General features: G+C 43.5%; 1 protein-coding gene and 1 long non-coding RNA gene across 2 annotated transcripts in view; both read right to left on the bottom strand.

Moving 5' to 3' along the window:
* MCTP2 (multiple C2 and transmembrane domain containing 2) overlaps positions 1-6,423 on the bottom strand; it is a 139,500-nt gene extending 133,077 nt beyond the window's left edge. Inside the window, exon 1 of the mRNA XM_019619532.2 lies at positions 6,400-6,423. The gene's annotated coding sequence lies outside the window, so the exon portion shown is untranslated. The remainder of the gene's footprint in view (positions 1-6,399) is intronic.
* Positions 6,424-7,985: 1,562 nt separating this feature from the next.
* Positions 7,986-12,905, bottom strand: LOC116217102. The gene is made up of 2 exons (XR_004161077.1): positions 12,413-12,905; positions 7,986-11,126 (listed from the first exon to the last, which is right to left on the bottom strand). It is a non-coding gene; the product is annotated as an uncharacterized LOC116217102 (long non-coding RNA).
* Positions 12,906-21,842: the final 8,937 nt, after the last annotated feature.

Here is a 21,842-nt window from a genome sequence, read left to right as displayed (position 1 = left end):
ACCACAGCCACCTATTAACAAATGGAGGTCATCCAAGCTCTGAGCCGCACCTGCAAGTCATGTTTTCACTTTGTCATTGGGACCCATGCTGAGATATCTCCCAGAAACACACATTGGATTCTAACAGCATTTTTACCAAAAAAAGATTGTAACTGATTAATCAATCAGCCTGGGCCACAGTCCTGCTATTTCTGTTCAGCACTCATGATGTGTCAGTGAGCCCTATGGGCAGCTCTAAGCTCATGCTTTGGACAAAATATTTCCAAGACATCTATCACAGGTTCTTCAAACTGTCCCAAAAAGCAGGCTTGAGTTTGTGCTTCCCAGCTAAACCCAAACCCTTGAGAAGGACTGAGTTTTGGTTTGGGATTCTTTGTCTGACCAAAATACCTATTTTGTGCAACCTATTCTAAGGATATTGCTTATTAAATAATTTGTTTAAAGAGATGAGGCATGATCTTCCTTTGTGTTTAAAAGGTTCAAATGCACTCTAACCTCAAGCTCTTTCTGTGGCTACAACCAGCAAGTGCAAGTAGCTGAGGTGTGCTGGCAGACAGCAGATTGCTGCTCAGTAAACACATTACTCACCTCTCAACAACCACACAACCAGCTCTTCCCTTCAGCTTCCAAGCAGTAAGCAACAGCACGTAAAACAATTGAAAAATCCTTCCATAAATTGTCCGTGTCCCTCATGTTAAATTTCCCATCACATTTCCTTCCTTTGCCAACAAAGTCCAAATACTCTCTAATTACCTACTGTCTTTCATAGCAAATGCCCGTATGTGACAAAATCAGGAGCAAAGGAGCCAGAAGTCTCACAATGGAGAGAACTGCAATCATAAGACTCGGGATGTGGGAAACAGCTTTAGAAATTATCTGTTGAGTTTTTATTATTTTATTGTTAACAAATCCATTGGGAATGCTGTACAAAACTAAGAAAAGACCAAATTGGAAGCTTGGCGATCCTTGAGGTCTCTTCCAACCCAAGCCATTCTATGATTCTATTCTGTGATTAACAGGGGAGACGGATCTTCCCCTTCCATCCTTCTGAAATCTTCCATATCAGAAGACAGATTAAATCTGCATGAGAGTTATTTCACACAACCAGGATAACAATGTAATACTCATCATATGCAAAATAATAATAATAATAATAATAATTGTTTCACTCAAATTTCTTTTCTAGAAACTGGTCAGAATTTGACACAATCATTTATCTTTCGCTGATGCACATTAGTAGATCCTTGCCTGAATGCTGACATGGGTTTGCTAAGGGATGCTCTCACCCTCACACATCAGGGGAAGGAGAAGCAGCTGCAAAGTGTCTTCCTGGGAGCAGCTAAAGGCAGCTCCTTACTGGGCTCACTGATGAACCTGGCCAGCACCACCGCTGCCACGCCTGGGACTTCAGAGCCAGACTGTGAGCCAAGAAATGTGATGAAGACAAGAAAAGCCAAGCCCAGGGATCCTCCTTCAGCTGAGGCCAACGTGGTGCCTTCGTTTGTTCTCCCTACACAGCCTGAAGAATGAACATCACTGCAAATTCATGTGGAAAGAGAAAGTAAAGCCAGAATTGCCTTTCCCAACAGCTCTGCCAATGGACAGGAACCTGGCCCAGTGCTTGCACACACCAGTCCAACTGCCCCCAGCCCAGCGAGCTCCATCTGAAGACACAGCAATGGGCTCCACCTCTGCTGGCAGAGCAGCTGATGTCTTTGCCATGAATAAGCAGACAGCCCTTTTTATCTGCAGGTGCCAGCTTTGCCCACACATTGACCAAACTCAGATTTTTGTTCTAGTTTAGTCAACACAACCCATTGCAGCAGCAGCACTTCCTTTCATCCCATTTTATGGCTCACATGTGCAGCATTGTCTTGTGCAAATTATGATGGCACAAACACCACCTGCCACTGGTTTAATCTGCCTTCTGTGTGCTCAGGTAATCCCTGCTGCCATTTTCCAGGCATTTTATGGAAAACCCACAATTCTCTGCTGTTTTACTCAAAGTCCCAGCAGTTTTGAGAAATTTAATTTTGATTTAAAGTAAGTAACATGAGTGACCCTGTGCCAAAGCCAAGAGGACCCGGAGAGAAACAAGAGGCCAAAGGAAGAGACAGGGAGAATGAATAGTGTTGCTAAGAGGATATATAACGCAGCCAAGTCATGGGGAAAAATAAAAAGCACAGAAATGCAGCTTCAACATCATCTCCATATCCTCAGTAAGCTTTCAAGCACTGAAGAGTGCACATTTGCCTCTTAAGCACATAGGAGTCCAGTAACACAATTCATACAAGCACGGCTCCTCTATTGAGTTTGGAATAGCATCACATTGGTGAAGGCCTCCGGATCAGCCCTTACAGTTACCCAAGAAAAAGAAATATTTGAAAATTCAGATGATTAAATGCAGCCTGCTGTTCACTTTACCTCTGTGGTCTCCAGTAAGTACCATAAATCCTGGTTTCACTTTGAGACCAATTGTCACATTATAACCCTGCTACATAGGCATACACACATTCCTTGCTATAAAGAGAAGGCGAGAAATCCGTGCCAGATTAGAACATATGGAATCTCTGTTTATGGATAAGTCACTTTTAAAGCCTCTCACTCTATGAGTCATATGTGAATCACCGAAAGTGTCCTGTCAACAATAGTTTATTTACATACATACAGAACCAATTAGTATTATGATGGCAGCTCAGAGAAGCAGGATTATAGTGAGGAGACATAAAAGCAGTGATGCCATTTTAGGAAAGCTGGGGGACAGAGGTTTGCAGACCTCCTGCCCAGAAGATATGAATTGGCCACCTCCCCAGATTGCCAAAATGAAACTCATTTTGATTCATCTTCCACCACCAATAGGATTACTCCTAAATTAAAAGCCCGAATCCTCATTTGTATCAGTTTAGTTTCTCAGTGCTCCATATCCATTTGCGATTTTGGAAAGTTTTAAATGCCCCAAAACATTTGCATTCCTTATTTGAAGATTACTTCAAGTCAGCAACTAAATTTGAGACCAAATTAAATTTACACAGCCTCTTTAAACTACTCAGCTCAGTACATACAGCTTCTCTGGGACTTGCATGGACCTTTCATCATTAATAAGTGGAACAAGATAATTACATGCTCCAGTAGCTCATCGGGGTCTAGAAGTTATCACCACATAACCTGCTTCGTAATGGAAGAAATCATCTTGCTAGAGCTGGGAGCATAATTCAAAGACATTTCCATAAATATATAAACACTGTGAAATGAATTTATGTGATGTGGAGGCATTTCATTTTCGGAACTCCTAATGTGTTTGCTCATTAATGCGTCAGGAATATTCGCTTTGATTTGCTCCATTTAGCTCGGGAGGGTGTTCGACAGCAAAACAGTTAAGACCGTTCCATCAGAGCTCGTGAAATAAGGGCATCTCAGACCAGCAGTGCTAAGAGAGCTCTGCCCAGCCCTTGCACAGGACCAGACGCCGCTATGGATGCTGCAGGGGATGCCCGCATCCCTGACTGCGCATCCTCACAAGGTCTCCGACTCTTTGCAATTTTAATAAACGCTTGCAGGCAGATTTCTTGAAATTGTCTCCTGCCACACGAGCTTTAGCGGCAGCGCTTCCTGCAGCCCCGCTCTCACCCTGAGGTTCCCCTTTAGAGGGCACTGCGTTCACAGCATCGCCTCCCGGGGCGGGGCCGGAGAGCAGGCAGCGCATCGGACGGAAGGAACACGCCGAGCCCTTTCGGAGTGACAGAGCCCCATAGGCGACCCACGGGAATCCCCCACTCTGCAGGTGGCAGCGAGACAGCGAGTCCCAACCACCGCTCATAGACTCGTTCATGTTGGAAAAGACCCTAAGGTCACCCAGTCCAGCCATCAACCCATCCCACCACATCCACTGACCACATCCGTTCTTTTCTTGGACAGTAACTCCACCACTACCCATTGCCACCCACATCCCTGCACACCCTGCAGTGGGGCAGCCCGGTTTTAGGTAAGTACAGAGATTTTTGCAATCTGAAGAACTCTTTGGTTTCTGTTTGCTGCAGCTGTATGTAGTTCGGACTGCGTTTTCCAACAACTTCATGCTGCATTGGCACACTGCAACCACCACTTTCACATTCATGACAGGCCACTATGGGATACAAAAGCCTCCCCCATCCTTCATCTCTGCCCCAGCATCCTCCACTTATGATGAGGAAGGATGCAAGAGGTCCCTCAGTGGCTGGCTGGTGTCATGCAGAAGCAGACTGACTTGCTAACAGGCAGAATTTACTTCTTCCCATCTGGCCTGAGCTACCCTGAACTTCAGCATGTTCCTAAAACTGCCCCTTGTCCAAGAGATTTCCAGCTTCTGACCAGTTTTTAACAGTCAACAGCAGCTGAGCAGTAAAAACATTTGAAACTGGAGAGGTTATGTAGCTCAGAATGCAAAGAACAAAGTTCTACCCTTTTGAGAAGGTGAATTTGACAGAAGTGAGGGGACACAACCACTACAAGGAGCCTGTCCCCAGGCATAGCAGAAACACATTGCTTTTTTTCCCCAGAGCACGTGTCATGGGCTGGACACACGAGGAGTCCATTCGGGAAAAAGCAAACCCTGGCAGCCCTTGTTCACCAGCTTTGAAATTTGGAGAGCAATCCTGCCACTGGTGGGAGAAAAATAGAAACAAAGCCTTGGAACCTCAAGAAGAGCTCTGTATTTCCTACACAAAGCCCGCCAGGTCAGATAAGCATTTCCACACCTGTAACAGAAGCAGTCAGAGGATGCCGAGGTCCTTCCTCCCCAGATCTGCATCATCGCTGTCTGCCTCATAACCTCCCTGAAGAGCTATTTCAATCTCCAGCTTCCACTTCACCACATCTTCAGAGGGCAACTTTTTCTCCTTTTTGGCATTTCAATCTCTAAATATTCAATAAGCACTGTTTTATTTTGTCATGATAGGGGCAGCTGGGATATTCCTCAATCACTACAGCACATGCACTCAATACACAAGAGGCTCTCAGTGAGTCAAGTTTCACTCCCAGCCTTGGGTTTTCTGTGTGAACCATTCATTTTGCTGAGTTGGCATTTATACACACCCCCAACTCTCCACACACACACACACACACACACACTCCTTTCCACCATGTGAAACCTGAGGCAAATAGGAGCTTGAAGTCATAACTTCTTTTTCTCTGCCCAGAAGGCTGAACTCACTGCTACTTCCACTTGGCCACACAAATCCCACAGCACGCTGCTTGAACCTCGCTTTGCTGGTGCTGATTCCCACATTCCTCACTCCCAGCCCACTGCTATCCTTTTGCATCTAACCTTACAGGGATGAACAGACACAAAGCAAAGCCCAAACAAGTGCAAACTCATTTTTCTCCACAAATCCAAGCGCAGTAGGGCCTCCCCTTCCTGCCTTCTCTCACTACCGTCCAGCTGTGCCCATAAACCACAGCCTGCTGAACCAATGCAGAGTGGAAGGCAGCTATTAAATCCGCTCCCCGGAGCTTTAACACTTGCAGCAATTTGTAGGGGAATTATTCTCCCTGCTCGGTTTGCAGCCTGCCTCCAGCCCTACGCAAAGGGGATGGTTCATGGAGCAGGGCTCAGCCTCCCCTTCAAGAGCAGAGTTAGTGTTAGAAAATCTGCAGGGGATGCCAGCTGTCTGGCCGATGATTCCAGGCAGTGCTGCTTGTTTATGGTATGGCTGGGCTATGCAAGCCCAAATTGGGCACTTATTTTATATATCCACCTCAATCAGGAATGTTTGAAGGTGCACAGGGATTTTAGAGAGGAGGAAACAGCAAAACGTACTGCAAGCCTGGAGCTTTCTAAACACTTGCATTTTCCTCTATTTATTTTTCTTTCATTACTCCCTCACCTCTTTTTTAGAAGCCAGAAACCAAGCTGTGTTTGTACACTGCATTCTCTTTGTCTCACAGGAGAGACACACTGATTTGTTTTTCAGCAATAGACTCCAAAAACTTCCTTCCTTCTTCTTCTTTCCTATAAGTGCCCTCAAACACTTACCTGGTGAGCGCTAGAAAAGAAAAAAAAAAGGATCCTTATGTGGTGCCCCAATCCTCATCCATTGCCAGCACTGCTTCAGAGGAAAAGCAGGCCATGAATTACCAGCCGTGAGGATGAACTATCAGGATCCTCAGCAGAGCATCCTGCTCTTCTGCAGCTCTGGGTTTTCAAAACTGTTGCTCCTCAGCTTTCAGACCTTTATACCAAGTATCCCAATAGCACATAGAAGCTCACAAAAAGCCCAATTAAAGAACAGCTACAAAGAGAACTGTATAGGGAATCTCAAATGCACAAATAAATACAGACCAAGCCTCAACCCAAGGACTACAGAGCAGCTTCACCACAGCTACAGAGGACAGACACAGAGCTCAGTGCTCTGAACTACTCACCTCAGAAGCTGAGCTGCCCACAGCTCAGGAGCTCTGCACTCTCCCTTCCAGGCAAACCCAAACTCTGGCTTACCACAACCTTTATGGCCTAATCAGTCTGGCTAATTATGCCTCAGCTGCTTGATTGCAGACTGATTGGTGCTCTTTAACCCTTTCCAGCCCAGTAGCATGGGGGGTATCTTCATACTTCTACCCACAAATGGGCAGATCCGAGCATTCTCACTTGGTTGGGATCGTGTGTCACTCCCTGTGCGTTAGCAAAATCCTTTGATTGTTTCATGAATATCATTTCCATCTTGGCTAATCAAGCTGCAGCCTGTATGCATTCACATCATTCCTAACCATGTGCCAAGGCAGCAGAGACATCTCTGCAGGCTTCCTTCACAGTCCATAGGAATCACCGTGGCTCTACCTTCTCACTTAAACGTATCCACAATCTAACAATTAACTCCATAAATGGTAAAGGTACAGAAGCCCTCAAGGCTCCCACTATTCCTGCACTAGCCACTTCCAGACATTGCTGGCCACCTACCTGGTGTTCCCATTTATCCTCCCTCAAGGACCTCAAAGAGAAGATGACTGACAGGGTGGAAAAAAAAACCCAAAAACATGAAAATGAGCTTTTCAAATTTTGTATATCATCGGTGAGATCTGTTATGGATCTGGAGTTATCATTCCCTTTTTTTAAACTCTAGATGTTGTGGCTCTTGTCCCACACAGCTGGAGGAAGGGCAAGGAATGAGGCCTCCTCAGGAGGAAAATCGTAGGAAATATTGAGACTGCAATATACTGTAAATAGCAGATACTTTAGAAGAAAGAAGTGACGGTAAGTAAAAATTCCAGGTTCTTGTCAGCAAGAACATTTCCAAAGAACCCATGTTCTTTTCTCCTTGTTTTCTCTACAGCCAACATGTTCTTTGTGTTTTTCCATTTCATTTCCTCCTCCATCTCTCTTTCTGCCACCTATTCCAGCTGTTCCATTTCTCTCTTCCCTCTTGCCTCCATTTTTTGCTTATAACAAATTGCCTCTGTAGTAGATTGTGAGACCTCTTTCAAACACTTGACCCTGATAGCTAATATCACATATCAGTGTAACAATTAGTATGCTTCATCCTAAAAGTTCTGCTCTGAATTGAAGGGGTTAAGACATTGCTTGTCCCGCTTTTTAATAATGCATTCCCAGCTTATTTTTCAGCGAGGAGCAATAGATTTCCATACGCATGCTGGAGAAAGAAGAGCTGCTCTCTGGATTGAGTTCATGTTTGCGCCGATACTCATTTCCCTTCCATTCACTGCATTGACCAATAGCTGCAAAATTCGGCCCTTCTATCAAAAGCTGTGCTTCTTATGGATTTTTTTGATGCGTGCTAATTTTTCCCAACCCTCAGTCTCTCCGGTGGGTTTCTGTAGAGCTCCCAGTTTGTGTAACACCCCATAAGGAATGGTTTCCTCTCAGCCCAGCTTCCCGCCAGTATTTCCAGCGCCAGACCATCCCAACCCCTACACCTGCTTCATCCCAGAGCCAGTGAGAGGGAAATCCTGGCTGCGGCTTTGGGCATGGCAGAGAAAGACATGTCATGCACTAATAGGCTCAGCTCCTCAAGTTTTAGTTTTGACAGAAACACCTCTTGTAACAAAAAACAGAAATAAATAAAACCAGGAAACACGCTGAGTCATCCAAAATGTTGCAGACAGCAGTTTGGACCTTGCTGAAATGAGGTGCTCATTTCTCTGCGTCGTTTTCATTCTTTCCTACAGGTTGCCTTAACCTTGGCCGCAGATGGAAGAAATTTCTCTCCTCTGCTGCAGCTCCTCTTCTGTCAGAGAAGCGGCATAAAGCAGCGAGCGCTCTGTGTTACAGCAATCACAATAAATTGAGAAGACATTTATAGCAGATCTGGTTGAATATATGAGGCTACCTATTACAAGCTTTGCTCTACCCGCAAAATACCGTTTCATGCTGGCACTTTGATGTTTTCCTTTCTTGTCCCAAAGAAAGTGCTGAGACACCCACTGAAATGATGGAATATACAACTCCCAGCACAACTCCAGGAAGGACACACATTTCCAGGGTGGCTCTTGTCAAAAAGCAGTAAATTTATATATTGCAATAAATAACAACAATGCATATTTTGTTTTGAGAAAGACGCTATTTTCTTTGCAGTGAAAACAACCACAAGCACCAGGATCCGCTTTGATTTCTTCCATTTTGAATCACAGAATCATGAAGGTTGGAAAGACCTCTAAGCTCACACAGTCCAATCCCAACACACCCCCACCATGCCCACTCACCATGTCCCTCAGTGCCACATCTCCACAGTACTTGAATGCCTCCTCAGCTTGTGTTTTCTCTTTTTCTTTCTGTTGAGAAAACCAAGTGCGTGCATGCAAGGAACCCTGGTGAAAAGCAAAAAAGAAAATATAGATTGAGGAAACTTTTAAAATTACAGCTGAGATAGTCATTTTTCCAAAGATTGATTTTGATTTTCACTGGGCTTTTCAATGAAATACCAAAATATATAGGGAAAGAAAGTTAATAATATTTGTACTATAATAGAATATTGACCTATTTTTCCTCTGAGAGAAGAATAAATCTAGCACGGGGTTCATCCTGCTACAGTCAGTTCCTTTCCCTGCACTTTCTATTGGGTGGGAATAAGTGGCCACCATTATTATCATCCTCCTCCACGTTATTACTGTACTTAAAAATGTTAATCATAATTATATCACATGCCAGAGAGAGCTGTGAACTGCACTTTGTTTCTCACCAAATATACTGGAGGTGTAAATTAGACAAAGCCATGAATCAGATCTCTTTTGTCCGCGTACTTCCGTGCTCTTTGCAGGCTTTTGTTGTTGTTGTTTAATATTTAGAGAAAAATCAACAGTGAAAGTGAGAGACACTTTCCAACCAAGAATAATCTCTGAAATGAAATATCTTATGGGAATATCTTTCGCATTCATCCCAAAGGATATTGGAGCTGCTGCAGGACTCTGGACCTGAGGTGTGCAGGGTGAGCTGCAGGCTGTGAGATACAAGCATCCAATCGAGATAAACTGATGCTTTTATCAACAAACACCTCTGTTAATTGTTTTCTGTGATATAAAGGTAATGGATGTATTAGCAAAATCCAGGTGGAATAAAGGAGGAGATAAGCCCCTCCTGTTGATAATGGTTTAATTTATCCACTCAGAGAATACAAAGAGTCAACATGTAATTTAAATACTTAGGACAAAAGACAATTTAGGAAAGTATGTGAATGAGGGAAAGAAATAAAATACAAGGGTGAAAATAGAAGCAGACTGGTGGCAGGGAATCATGTCATGCTTTACTTGTAAAGAGCTGGAATCAGAAGTTATTCTCCTTAACCACCATATTAAATTAGGAGCTGCTTCTGTGCTGCAGATGGGTGCCTGACTATGAGGCGGCCACTGACAAACATCCAGAAAGGAAGATATTTGCCTTTTACTTGGGCAGAATAGCTCTTGCTGCTTAATGTAGTTATGGTTAAGATATAAGAGTTTCTGCAGCTGAAGGACACTGTGGATTGACCAGGGCTTGGATGCTACCCTACGTACACAGCCTTGCAATCCTCAATACACGTGCTGGTCAACAGAGCTTCAAAGTTGCACCAAAAATTTTTCAGACTCTTGGACTGGACACCTTATGGACAGCCCTTGTGAGGCACCTTGCTGCCCTGTGTCCTGAGGCAGTGAAGATACAGGGCTACCAGCATCTGAAAGGAACCAGTTAGGGATGCTTATGGAGAAACCAGTGCCACTTCTTTAGTTGTGTCTTCCTCTTCCATCTCTCACTCTGCTCGACTTTCTAGAATCGACATTAACATCCTATAACGTGATGAGATCTTTTTACCAGGTTCACTTGGCATTATTTTTCCTTTGCTGAAACTTAGAATTCAAACATGAGGAAGTTCACATCATGTCTTGTCTAGAACATTTAACCCAGCATCATCAAACTATTGGTTTTCTCATACACTGGTTTGTAATAATTGAATGATCGTAACCTCAGTCAGTTTTGATTTCACATCAGCAAAAAGATGTGGCAGGTCTTCATGATGCAGGCTTTCTTTTTCTTCCCCTCTACTTTTTTCAGAGTCCTTTCTGACAAAACCAAGGGCTCTTGGGCAATACTTCCTATTTATTTCACTGTAATTTGAAGAGACACACTGAGAATGACAGAAGTTAAGCTGCCTGAAAAATAGGTTTCCAGCCCTCGAGGCAAAAGTTAAAACATTTTGTTGTTTTAACTATGTTTTTCTTCTCAAAGCAGCCTGAGAAAACCCTACTGCTGAGCTAAGGGTTAATTGAGACACAGCTGCATCCCCTCTTTTTACTCTTTAACCAGGCTTAAAGTAAAAACTCCATGTCTCAGAAGCAACAAAACAACCAGGATAAGAAGTGATTATCCATCACGGTTGGATATCACAACTCAAACAAGAGGAAATCTTCTGTAAAACGCTTTTGTTTTCCAGGACCGACGTAGCTTGTAAGTTGTTTTATTCCTTCATTGCTGCTCAGTTCACGTGCAATGAGCTCTGATCCCTCTCATGTACTTTCCAGAGAGTTCACTCTCAAGTTCACTCTCCATCCAATCCTGATTTTGCATTTTTTTCTGTGGCCCAGATCTGTTTTGCTTCTATGGAGGAGTCAAAGAGTAGTGCTCCACCACAGAGACAGTTGCATTTCAGCAAGGAGTTACTTTGTACCTATGAAAATCACCAGAACAAGAAATAAGTAAAGGTAAAATATCTTTCAACACTCAGTTCAAGATCAGAAGTGAACGAAAACATCACAATTCAGAAAATAGATGTATGTAAAGAACACTCATTCCTTCTCATTAAAGTAACACTAAGTCACAATGTTCCCTCACGTCTGTGTGACACTGCAGGTACGTAGCAGTGTGACCCCTAAAAAATCCCACAATTTTCACCTTGTGTTCTATGGTGTTTTCAGCTGTCAGTGTATAAATGTGTGCAGCTTATATAAAGGATGTGATTTACACAAGCAGTGCTGACAGCCCTGCATGCAGCTAAGAACTGCTTTACAACCAGTGTGTTGGAACGTGCTCATACAAACCATGTACCAAAAAAATTCAATGAATATGAACGTGAAAAAAAAAAAACAAAGCTCGTTTTCAGGATGCAGAGAAAAGTTGGAAAGGTCTTAAATCATGAAATCTTCGCAGTGATTGGTTCACTCAATTCTGTTCCCAATCACCAATAAATGTGTAGCAAGATTCCAGCAACCACTCCGGTTGTTTTCTTTTGGCTGTTTTGTTTGGATTTCAATCTAATTAAGAACATCCAGAAGGGTTCAGGGGTTTATTGCCCTTCAGGATATAATCAGAGATCAGATCTAACTGTGTTATTCATTTGTGGAGATAAGGGAATAGCAGTATTAAAAAACCACAGCCATTTAGAGAATGCACCAATTAACTAACACATCGATATAATACATGTTATATCTGCACACACATGCATGTGTACATATGTGAACTTAGGAACACTTGAATGTTTGACATTCAAGTGAATGTTTCATATTTTGCTCTGTTTCAGTGCTCTAGAGCTGAGCAAAGAAGTAGATGGCCTCTCCCCGTGCCCACTGCCTGCAATCCCTGGAGGAGCTTAGTATCTCTGAAATCTCAGCCAGTAATGACCACAGCACATGGCTTATTTCAGTTGTCAGCAACTGACAAGTGCCTTGATGGCATCACTGCAATTATCATAGGATCACAGAATCATTAAGATTGGAAAGGACCACTAAGTTCATTTAGTCCAATCATCAACCCATCCCCACCATGCCCACTAGCCATCTAGAGTGCCACATCTACACTCTCCTTGAACATTCCACCAGTGATGATGATGCATAGCAGCTTGATTTGGCTGCAGATGAGATTTTCAATCTTCCCCCTTTCACAGGGCTCTGTAATGGCCTGATGGAGGAGATGTGGCAATGTCAGTCTACCGAGAAAAGCTTTGTTTTCCTTAGTTACCTTTTATATTCCTTGTTTGAGTAGCTCCTGGATTCTCAGCCATCAGCAATTTGAAAATCAGTGCTGCAGAAGCTCAGGTTAAGCTCTGTAAATCTTCCCCTGGAGAGCGGGCACTGTGTCTCACTGCTGAATCAGCAACTGCAAGCTCAACAGGTTGATTCGAGCTGACAGGAGATCCTGCGTTACTTCCATCAGTAAATGCTAGAGACAAGCCCATCCAGCCTTCACACAATGTGCCCCAGTTCTTATTTTCTTCAGCTCTGACATAGTTCTGTTCTCAGTTTGTTCCTATTGTGGCTGCACCCTTCTTTCACTATAAGTGAAAGAAACAAATGTTCAGCAGGAGAAGACCCATTCTGCTATTAGATGCTCCCTGCGGTGGGACAGCTTCTTCTCAGAATGAGTGGTGATGCATGGGCACAGGCTGCCCAGGGAAGTGGTGGAGTCACTCTTCCTAGAGGTGTTCAGGAACTGTGTAGATGTGGCACTGAGGGACGTGGTCAGTGGGCACGGTGGGGGTGGGCTGACGGTCAGACCAGCTGGTCTTAGAGGTCTTTTCCAACCTTAAGGACTCTACGGTTCTTTGATTCCCTCCTCATGCCAGCGTGAGTGTTCCCATAGCTAAATATCTGACAGCAGCATCACAAGAGGAAGGCTGAGGGCACCAAGTCGTTCCTACAGCTTCAGCAAAAAATGTACCAAAGGCATATGGCTGGAGTTGGTGGAGTGAAATCTGGGGCCTCAGAACAAGTTCAAAAGCTTAACCTCATCTTAAAACAGCATGTCTAGTAGTCTTGGCATCTGGGTAAACGCCTTTCAAGTCAAAGCAGCATAGCAAATTTGAGCACTTCACCTCTCTGATAGGAAATCGATGCATCCTTTTAGCATTCAGCTTCCAAACCAGATTTCTCCTTTCTCCACAGCGCATCCCTATCCTGCCATCAGCTGCCTTCTGTTCCCCCAGAACAGCTCAGAAAGGGACTGGAGCAGAGGGGAAATGGGACAGAAATGGTCATCGATGATTTTGTCACAGCGAGCAGATGCCGGCTGATGACAGATGGGTGACAGCCCTCACATCTGGGCTCCTGCCCACACTTTGCCATCTTGCCTTCAAAATCATCACTACACCATTGGTGCCAGGTGAAAAAAAGCAAGGAATCTAACATGAAACGTCTGCAAAGCTCATGACAGGAATGTCTGCGCCAAGGAAATCTGGCGTGTCTAAATGCCTCATCCTGACAAGGATTATTCTCCCCTTTCTCTCTCACTCTCAATCTTTCTTTTCTTCCCCATTTCCCACCACATCCTCAGGTTTGAGTCACTGTGGGTTGTGCTTTTATCAACAATGAAACACACAGACACCTTTCACGGCTGCCGAGCTGGTTGCTTGCTTGGAATTTGGCTTTATAAAAGCTGGTTGTTTGCTTTTAGAGAGTTCGCACACGTGTATACACAGCCTCAGATCTGCACACAAAGAATTCTCCATTTGCCTATGCTACAGCAAAAAAAATGACCTTACAGAGCTCAAGCTGTCAGTAGAGAGGAGCACAGCTGCGCTGTCACCCCAGAGCAATGAGGCAGTGCTGCATAGGCCAGCAGGTAGACCAGCGGTTAATTAGGACCCTGTAAAACAAAACAAAACAAAAAAAAAAAGAATTAAAAAAAGAGCAATCAATGGACAGTGAGCTTTTCCATGTCATGTACCTAGCAGAGTAATAACAGTATCAAGATTAACATTACTGATTTGGAATCCTTACAAGGAAAATTCTCTGTAGAGCTGAAAAGTGCTATACAGCTCCTCATTTTAATGACACTGCTCATCCTTTTGCATTTCTTACTGACAGGGGAATGCTATGCCTGCATTGGACCAGTGGGAATCAGTGGGCGAGCCTCCATCCCACAACATTCCAATACAGCATCCCCTTCCCAAACTGTTCAATGCCCTGTTCAATGGCATGAGCAACATGGCTCCCTTTCCTCCTGGTTTTTCGTTTTCACACTGCCTCTGCACTTCCCGATTCCTGCTCACACTGAACATGATGAACTACAGCAAGGAAGGCGCCCCTGACGGTATTTCCTGCCTGTCAAACAACAGAAAGCATCAGAAACTTTGGGAGAAATCCATTTCATACGACACTGCTATGTTAACAGTCTGGGCCCAGATTACTGTGATGGGTTTGGAGTAAGGATGTTTTCCTAAATTCTGATCCTGCTGAGGCTTGGTTACCTCTTTCAGGTTCCACATAAGTTTTCACGCTGCCTATGATGCTTCCTCCAGCCAAAGGAGTTCCATGGGGAGGGTCATTTATGCTTCTTGATCAGCTCATTATTTGCAGTGCTCCAAGCTGCTCTCGTTGCATAAAGGTGCTCCCTAATGGCTTCTTGCTGTTTGTCTGACTTGTGGGGTGTCAGCTCACACTCATTCCAACACAGAGATCCCTTTGCTAATGGATTTGACATGAGCAGCCTTTCATTCAAAACTCTTCCAAGCAAATAAATTGAAATTTTTTTCCATCGATGCGTTTCAGTCATTGAAAACAAGGAAAGTATATTGTGTGATTTAGATCACCTGTCATACAAAATAAATAGGAACCAGTTGAATCATCCTCTGAACTTGTTAACAAATAATGGAAGAAAACCCTTGAAAAAAACTGAATTCACTTCCCAAACTTTTGTGAGTCAGAGAAGCAGCCACATTCCTGCTTGGAAATGGACCTGGTTCCTCTTGAACTTAACAACCACCACACACTTAAATCCACCAAAGATGAGTTAGACCAACAAGTGCTGAGCTAGGACACTACCCTGCAAAGCTTCCAGCTGTTTTCAACACTGGAATTCTTCCCCAGCATCCCGCAGACAACACCAGAAATCCCCGAGGTCATGGAGGGCATTAGGGTATTCATTTCTGCAAATCAGAATTTCCCCCAGGCTTTGCAGAACTTGAACCAGCTCTGTTTTGTGTCCATCCATGACAATGTTAGCTACTGGTTTCTCTGGGAGAAAGGATAGTTCCAAAAATGAAAGCTTCCATTTTGTTGTAGTGATAAATGAAAGTATAAGACAGGCAAACTACCAAATTCCTCCATAGAATGAAAGGAACTACTGTGCAATGGAAAAAAAAAAAGTCAGGGACTAAAACTCCGTGATTCAGCAGAGCTTCTCAGGACATACCTGAAAGTGCCTCTTCCCTCTATTTTCCCCAGCTGTTCACGGGTTGACCAGACTTTCCTTACTGTGATGTGTTGGCAGCAAACAACATTTCATGAGACAGCTATAGTCTGCAACATCTTGTCTGCTGCTCTTATTAACAATTTTTCCCCTCATCTATGTCTGCTTCATATGAAACAGACAGTCTACATGTCAGATGTTCATTATATTGATGATGTCCCAATGACAACCAATTTATTTTCCTGCCTGCACCACCAAGAATTGCATTACTAATGATGTCTATCTGCTCTAGAAATGCTTTGTAAAAACTGATGGTCTGCCATGGGGATACTTAATTATATCTTCTTAAAGGAATACAATTAAGTTTGTAGGTAAAAGATTGCTCTGGGGTTAAAAATGTATCTCCAAATTAGTTTTCCTGGTGGGTAAGATATTTAATTTTCATTTCAGTAACCAAACTGGAGAATTGATCTGGGAGATCTGGTAAGATGAATGCTCTCAAAAGCACACGACACCCATCTGAGCCAACATTCAGCCCTTCCCCAACATGATATCTGGTGGTGAAACCAGGAAAACACCACACACACACACGACAGTGCACCCAGCAATGAAGGACCTGTGAATACCAGATGCTGACGGGGTCAGGCCTTTCAGACAGTTACATACAGCAGTGTGGAAAGTGCAGTTTTTTATTTGCATTTCCACCAAGGAAATCCCCGCTGAGATGACTATAAGGAAACTTACAGAGAACATCAGGCAAAGTGCTCAAATTGGAAGCCACAAAAACATGGTATTCCCAGTTGGCACAAACCTCCTGGTCACCCTTTAGCAAGTCTGCAGGGCTTGGGGCACTACTGACACTTGGATGCTCACCCAGAAATGGGCAGCACGAGGACATATCGTACAGGCAGCAACTGGCTCCTTCACTCAAGCCAGCAGAAGGTGTCTCAGCTCTCCCGAAGCCTACACGCAAGCTGGGATCTTTCATCTGTGGTTTCCAAACTGTCCCGACTGGTAACAGTTGGATTTTCTGCGGCAGCTTCCTTTGACTCCTCAGGATCATTTATCCTTTCAGTTCAGTCTGCTCCGATGTTTTCCACATCACCTCTGACATTTTCAGTTTCCACATTAGCTATAACATATTTATTATTTTTAGCTGAGCGATTCCTTTCTGAAAGCGAATCACTTTTTCACAGCATTTTGGAAAGGAACCCAAGAAGATGCCTGAAAGGAATGTCATGAAATTGCATGTAGCAATACTTCCCTGCAATGCAAAACTCAACTCGTTTAACATGCAGATCTCTTCAAATGCTGGAAACCACCTGCTCCCCACAGCACACAATTTTCAAGTCCAAAACTGAAAATAAACATGTGAAAATGGCACGCACTCACACACACAAATCCTTATCTAAGTCTATTTTAGCACATCAGAAAGTGTTGATGTGAAAAAGGACATAAAGAAGAAACTCCTTTGTGTACTACTACTTTAAAAATAGTCTATCATAGTTATTTCCAGAATATGTCAGCGGATAATTTAAAACAAATGTTTTGGATGAAGGCAGAAGTTTTGAAATTACTTGTGGCAAATAATATTTATAATAATATTGATTTTATCTGTGGTCTTTCTCTCCTGTTTTCTGCTAAGATATTCATTGCTGGAACATATTTACTAAACAGTTTGGAGAAGTGTTTGCCAAGCTGTTGTTGTCTTTTTGCTAATTGTACAGTGTGATATTTTTGTTAGTTGATTTTAATAATAATGATTATATTGGCAGGCTCAACCACATGATATTCATTTGGTTTATTGACTGGAAAGACTGAAGAGCGCAAATTAAATAACTACAAATAGTAAAATTGCTTTCATTCCTAGGTGCAACGTTTGGTTGAAAACAAACATTAGGGGAGCTCCTAGGGATCAGTTTTATGAAGTTCTATAGCTGCTCCACCTGACTGAGCAACCCAAAATCATAGAATCATGGAATCATTAAGGTTGGAAAAGACCACTAAGGTCATCTAATCCAACTCTCCACCTATTACCAATAGCGCCCACTGAGCACATCTCTCATTACCACCTCTACATGTTCCTTGAACACCTTCAGGAATGGTGACTCCACCACCTCCCTGGGCAGCCTGTTCCAGTACCCAACACTGCTTCTTTCAGATAATTTTTTCCTAGTATCCAACATGAACCTCCCCTGGCACAAAATGAGGCCGTTCCCTCTCATCCTATCAAAAGAGTAACTGTTCTGGAAAAAAGCTAAAGGAAACATTTGAGTTGTGCTGTGTGTGGGAGAGCTGGGAACATCCTTTGCCTCATTGGTTCCCATGGCTGGAAGCCCCTCCACTCCACAGCTGAAGCTGCTTCAGCCACTCTCCCCCAAGCTTTCTGATCAAGTTGGTCATCCCAGATCCAACAGATCTTATCCACTGAGAAAAAAGCCTGATGCATTTTCCATGTGTGTACAAAAGATTAGAAACCAATCTTCCAGACACAAAAAAAATCCTGTTCATTAGCAAAGCTTGGATCAGGACTGAGATCCCGACTCCATGGCTCGGGACTGTTGCCAATTCTGTCATGTCTTTCCATCCCTTTTCTGGACAAGATCGATAGCAGCCGTGCCAGTAGAAATGAGAGTTCGAAGCTGTTTTTAGAACTCTGGTAATTTGTGTGAAAGCAAAAGGAACAAAAATATTCAAACTGAAGCTTAGCTCCATGAAATTTCCATCTCCATTCTGCAGAGCTGGGGATTGGACCAGGTTCAGCTTGAAGGTGCTTAGCACACACATCTTACCATCTAACGCTGCCACAAGACCAAGACCTGGTCCTGCTCCCTTTCAGCACAGATTAAATTTGTCTCTGATATCAATGGGTGAACTCAGGATTTTACTGTAGTTAAAGAATTTGCCCCTTTTGGTAAGTTTTGAACTCTTTAGTCCAACTTCCTTCTTAAGCTGTATTGGCCCTAGCACTAAACCTCTTTAAATCCAATGGATGGGCCAGCTTTGAGGAGCTTTGCCCTCAGGCTGTTCAGAGAAAAGCATCAATCCTTCATACTACAAGAGGAATGGTAACGTATGGGAAGGTATGCTTGTAGGGAAATATTTAGAATTGCCCTTGTTCTCTTATTCATTTAAGGCATTAACTGCAGGATTCATTTGCTCTTTATAAGCAAACTATGAGACTTTCATATGCATGAGCCATAAATATTGCATTTAGTCAGGTCCCTGCCACATTATTAAAAGGCATTCTGTTTACAGCCAGCAGATCTGATAGAAAACATTGCCTGCTCTGTCAGTAATACACAAAAACTAGTTGACACCCATGAAATAAATGCTGTTTGATGTAAATTGCTTCAGAGCGAGACTTGGAAAATGTTTATTCAAGGCCTTACAACAATCTGTTTGGATACACTGCAGCTAGGGAATGTGTCACCTATAATGCTGCTGAGCAGAGGTTCCAGTTAAATCATTTTAATGGTAATATAAGCTGTGCTAGCAAAGAATCCCTTGCAGAGAGTGCAAGCTGTGCCTTTCTAAATTTATGAAATGTTGATTTATGACTTTTGTTGTTGGTGTTGTTTGGCTTTCGGGTTTTTAGTTGTTGTTTTCGAGACATGCATCTTTGCCATCATGTCTCTAGCTACATTCAGCACATGACCACTTTGCCTACAAATTACATTTTAAAGTGCTTTTGGCATTAAAAGAAAAAAAAAAACAAACAAATGTGATACTAAATTTTCTGTTGCCAACCTTAGAATCGTAGAATCTTCTGGGTTGGAAAAGACCTCCAAGACAAGTCCAGCTATCAGTCTGACCTACCATCTCCCATCCCTATGCCACGCCACCTTGTAGGAGACCAGGACTGAAAAAAAAAACATTTTTTTCTATTAAACATGAGGGATTCTGCCACCTGAACATTGTACAAAGAACATCACAGCAGAGCGATAATCTACAGGTAAGCTTTCCATTTGCCCACAGTAGGAACATCTAGAGGACAGCCTTATTATTGCCATTACTTTGCATTGAGGCAGCCTCCCAAGGAGAGCTAACCCAACATCCCAGCACATCCTGTGGAGATCCTGACCCAAGGAACTAGCAGCCAGGTGCTGCTCAGGAGACAAGCAGGTGACACAAAGCAGTGATGACAGGAGCCCAATGTCCCCATCAGACCGTGATGAGCAGCGTAATTAGTGCATGACTGGTATCATTGCACACCGGCTGTCAGTACGAGTGGAAAAAGCACTCCTCCACAATGAGCCTGACTACGCTGCAAGAGAGTGCAATGCTTTTTCTTTTGTTTCCGAGCTTGACTCAGCAAGGAGCAGGTGCAGAGCTGGCAGCCAGCAGCAGCAAAGCCTAGGAAACAATGAGCTGAGCGAGGAGAAAATTACGGTGACCCACCATGTAATTGCTCTGTGGATAATCTTTCCTCCCCGTAGCCCCTGCAGAGCTGTCTGCAGGCAAGCACTCCCTCCAGTCACTCAGAGTTCACAGGATTGGGGTGGCTCACGGAAAGCGCTTGGGTCTCCCAGCTTTATATAACAGTGTTACCTACAAGAGAAGCCTATCCTGTTCTGTCCATGAATCACACATATGGCTGCTGTAGAGTCAGATGGAGCCATTTGCTCTGATCTCCTGACTTGTCTGTTCCCCAATGCCTTCAACTCATTGTCTCTTATTAAGCTGATGGATAAGCTTGGCAACCGTGCCCTCTTTAGAAATGGGGTGGGAGGGAAATGTAAAAAAAAGTGCTGTCTTGCCAGGCAGATTTTCGAGACGATTCTCCATACATCTGGAATGCAGCAAACCGTGAAATGTCTCTGTCCCCTTAAAGCTCCTCTTTAGCCAGCCTGGGGGTATGCAAAAAATAGTGCTGCAAAGGATCAACACAATTGGCTGTAGGTAATGCACCAATGTTGAAGGAAGAACATTTTTAGAAGGCTAGATCACTCTGCTCCTTAAACTCCCTTGTATTCTCCCTCTAAATCTGGCCACACTCATCATGGCTGATCTAAAATATTCCATTTTTAATTAGTTCCAGGCTTGCAAATGTGATTGCTACATCTGCACGACACAGCAGTGCCAAATCAAAGTCTGAGGCAGATGAAGGAGTACCGAGCAGTTTAAAGACCTGTTGAAGGAGAAAGTAGGGCTACTCCACTCTTGGAAATTCCTTTTTGGAAAGTTTGGAACAACCAGATCCCCACCTTGATCTTGCAGCCCCATTAAAAATGAGCAACTGGGGGATATTCTTCATCTTCACCCGGGTTCAAAAACCCAGCTCTCCGATAAATCCATAAATTTGGGGCTGTTCCAGAGATGTCTCTCTGAAGATGTACTACAGATTTACCATCTCTAGATTTATTTGTTTATACGTTTAGCAATAACCCCCCTGCAGTGGTTGTACGTGGATGCTGGGGAGCACCACGGTTCACTGAAGTCCTGTCGTGAAGCTGTCACTGTGTCGGGATCCAGGTGAGATTCTCACGGGAGATCCCATGACACAGAGGGGGAACAATCCTCCCATTCAGTCTCAGGTGACGTGCCAAATTTCCTTCTCTCATCTCTCTTTGGCACGGAGAATCTCTTCCTTTCAGTGTGTTCTTTTGGTAGCGTCTGACCTTATGTTATTTCCCGTTCTTTGTCAGAGGTGTAAATTGTTCGTAAGGATGAGACCTAAATGCCAATGAACGGCACGTTGTCGTGATACTCAGGTGTCTTTTCTCCAAAACTACAAGTTCCTTTGCCGTGGAGCTGTGCTCAGCAGGCACTGAAATCGAAGGCACTTCAGGAGATAGTTAAAAAAACCCTTGAGAAATTATCTTATAAGGAAGACAATGTCACGAAAAGGAATGCATCACTAATAACAAAGCGTACAAGAACGACTGACAGATAGAGAGACAGATGGACTGAGAGATAGTCACAAGTACTACTCTGGGGAATTTTATGCCAGCTGAGCCTAACATTTTTTTATGGTTCACAGAAATCATTGCTCTCTCTGCTTAGATGTCACGACCAAAGCCATCGTAAGCCTGTGCATATGTTATTCTTTTCTTTCTTACTTTTGTAAATATTCTATGTTTCTCTCTGTCTCCCATGACAGCCAGGCTGAAACTCTCTCACAAGGACCAGGAGGTTACATCTAAACCATTACAAACTGTGGCTTACATAAATCTAACCATACATACTTTTGGAATGTCTCGTATTTTAAACTACAGGTCTGTGTGTAGCTGTTTTTACTTTCAAGCCTCAAGTCCAAAAA

Source organism: Meleagris gallopavo, chromosome 12 (assembly GCF_000146605.3).
Source record: "Meleagris gallopavo isolate NT-WF06-2002-E0010 breed Aviagen turkey brand Nicholas breeding stock chromosome 12, Turkey_5.1, whole genome shotgun sequence".
Classification (NCBI taxonomy): domain Eukaryota; kingdom Metazoa; phylum Chordata; class Aves; order Galliformes; family Phasianidae; genus Meleagris; species Meleagris gallopavo.
This window is presented reverse-complemented; position numbering and strand designations above follow the sequence as displayed.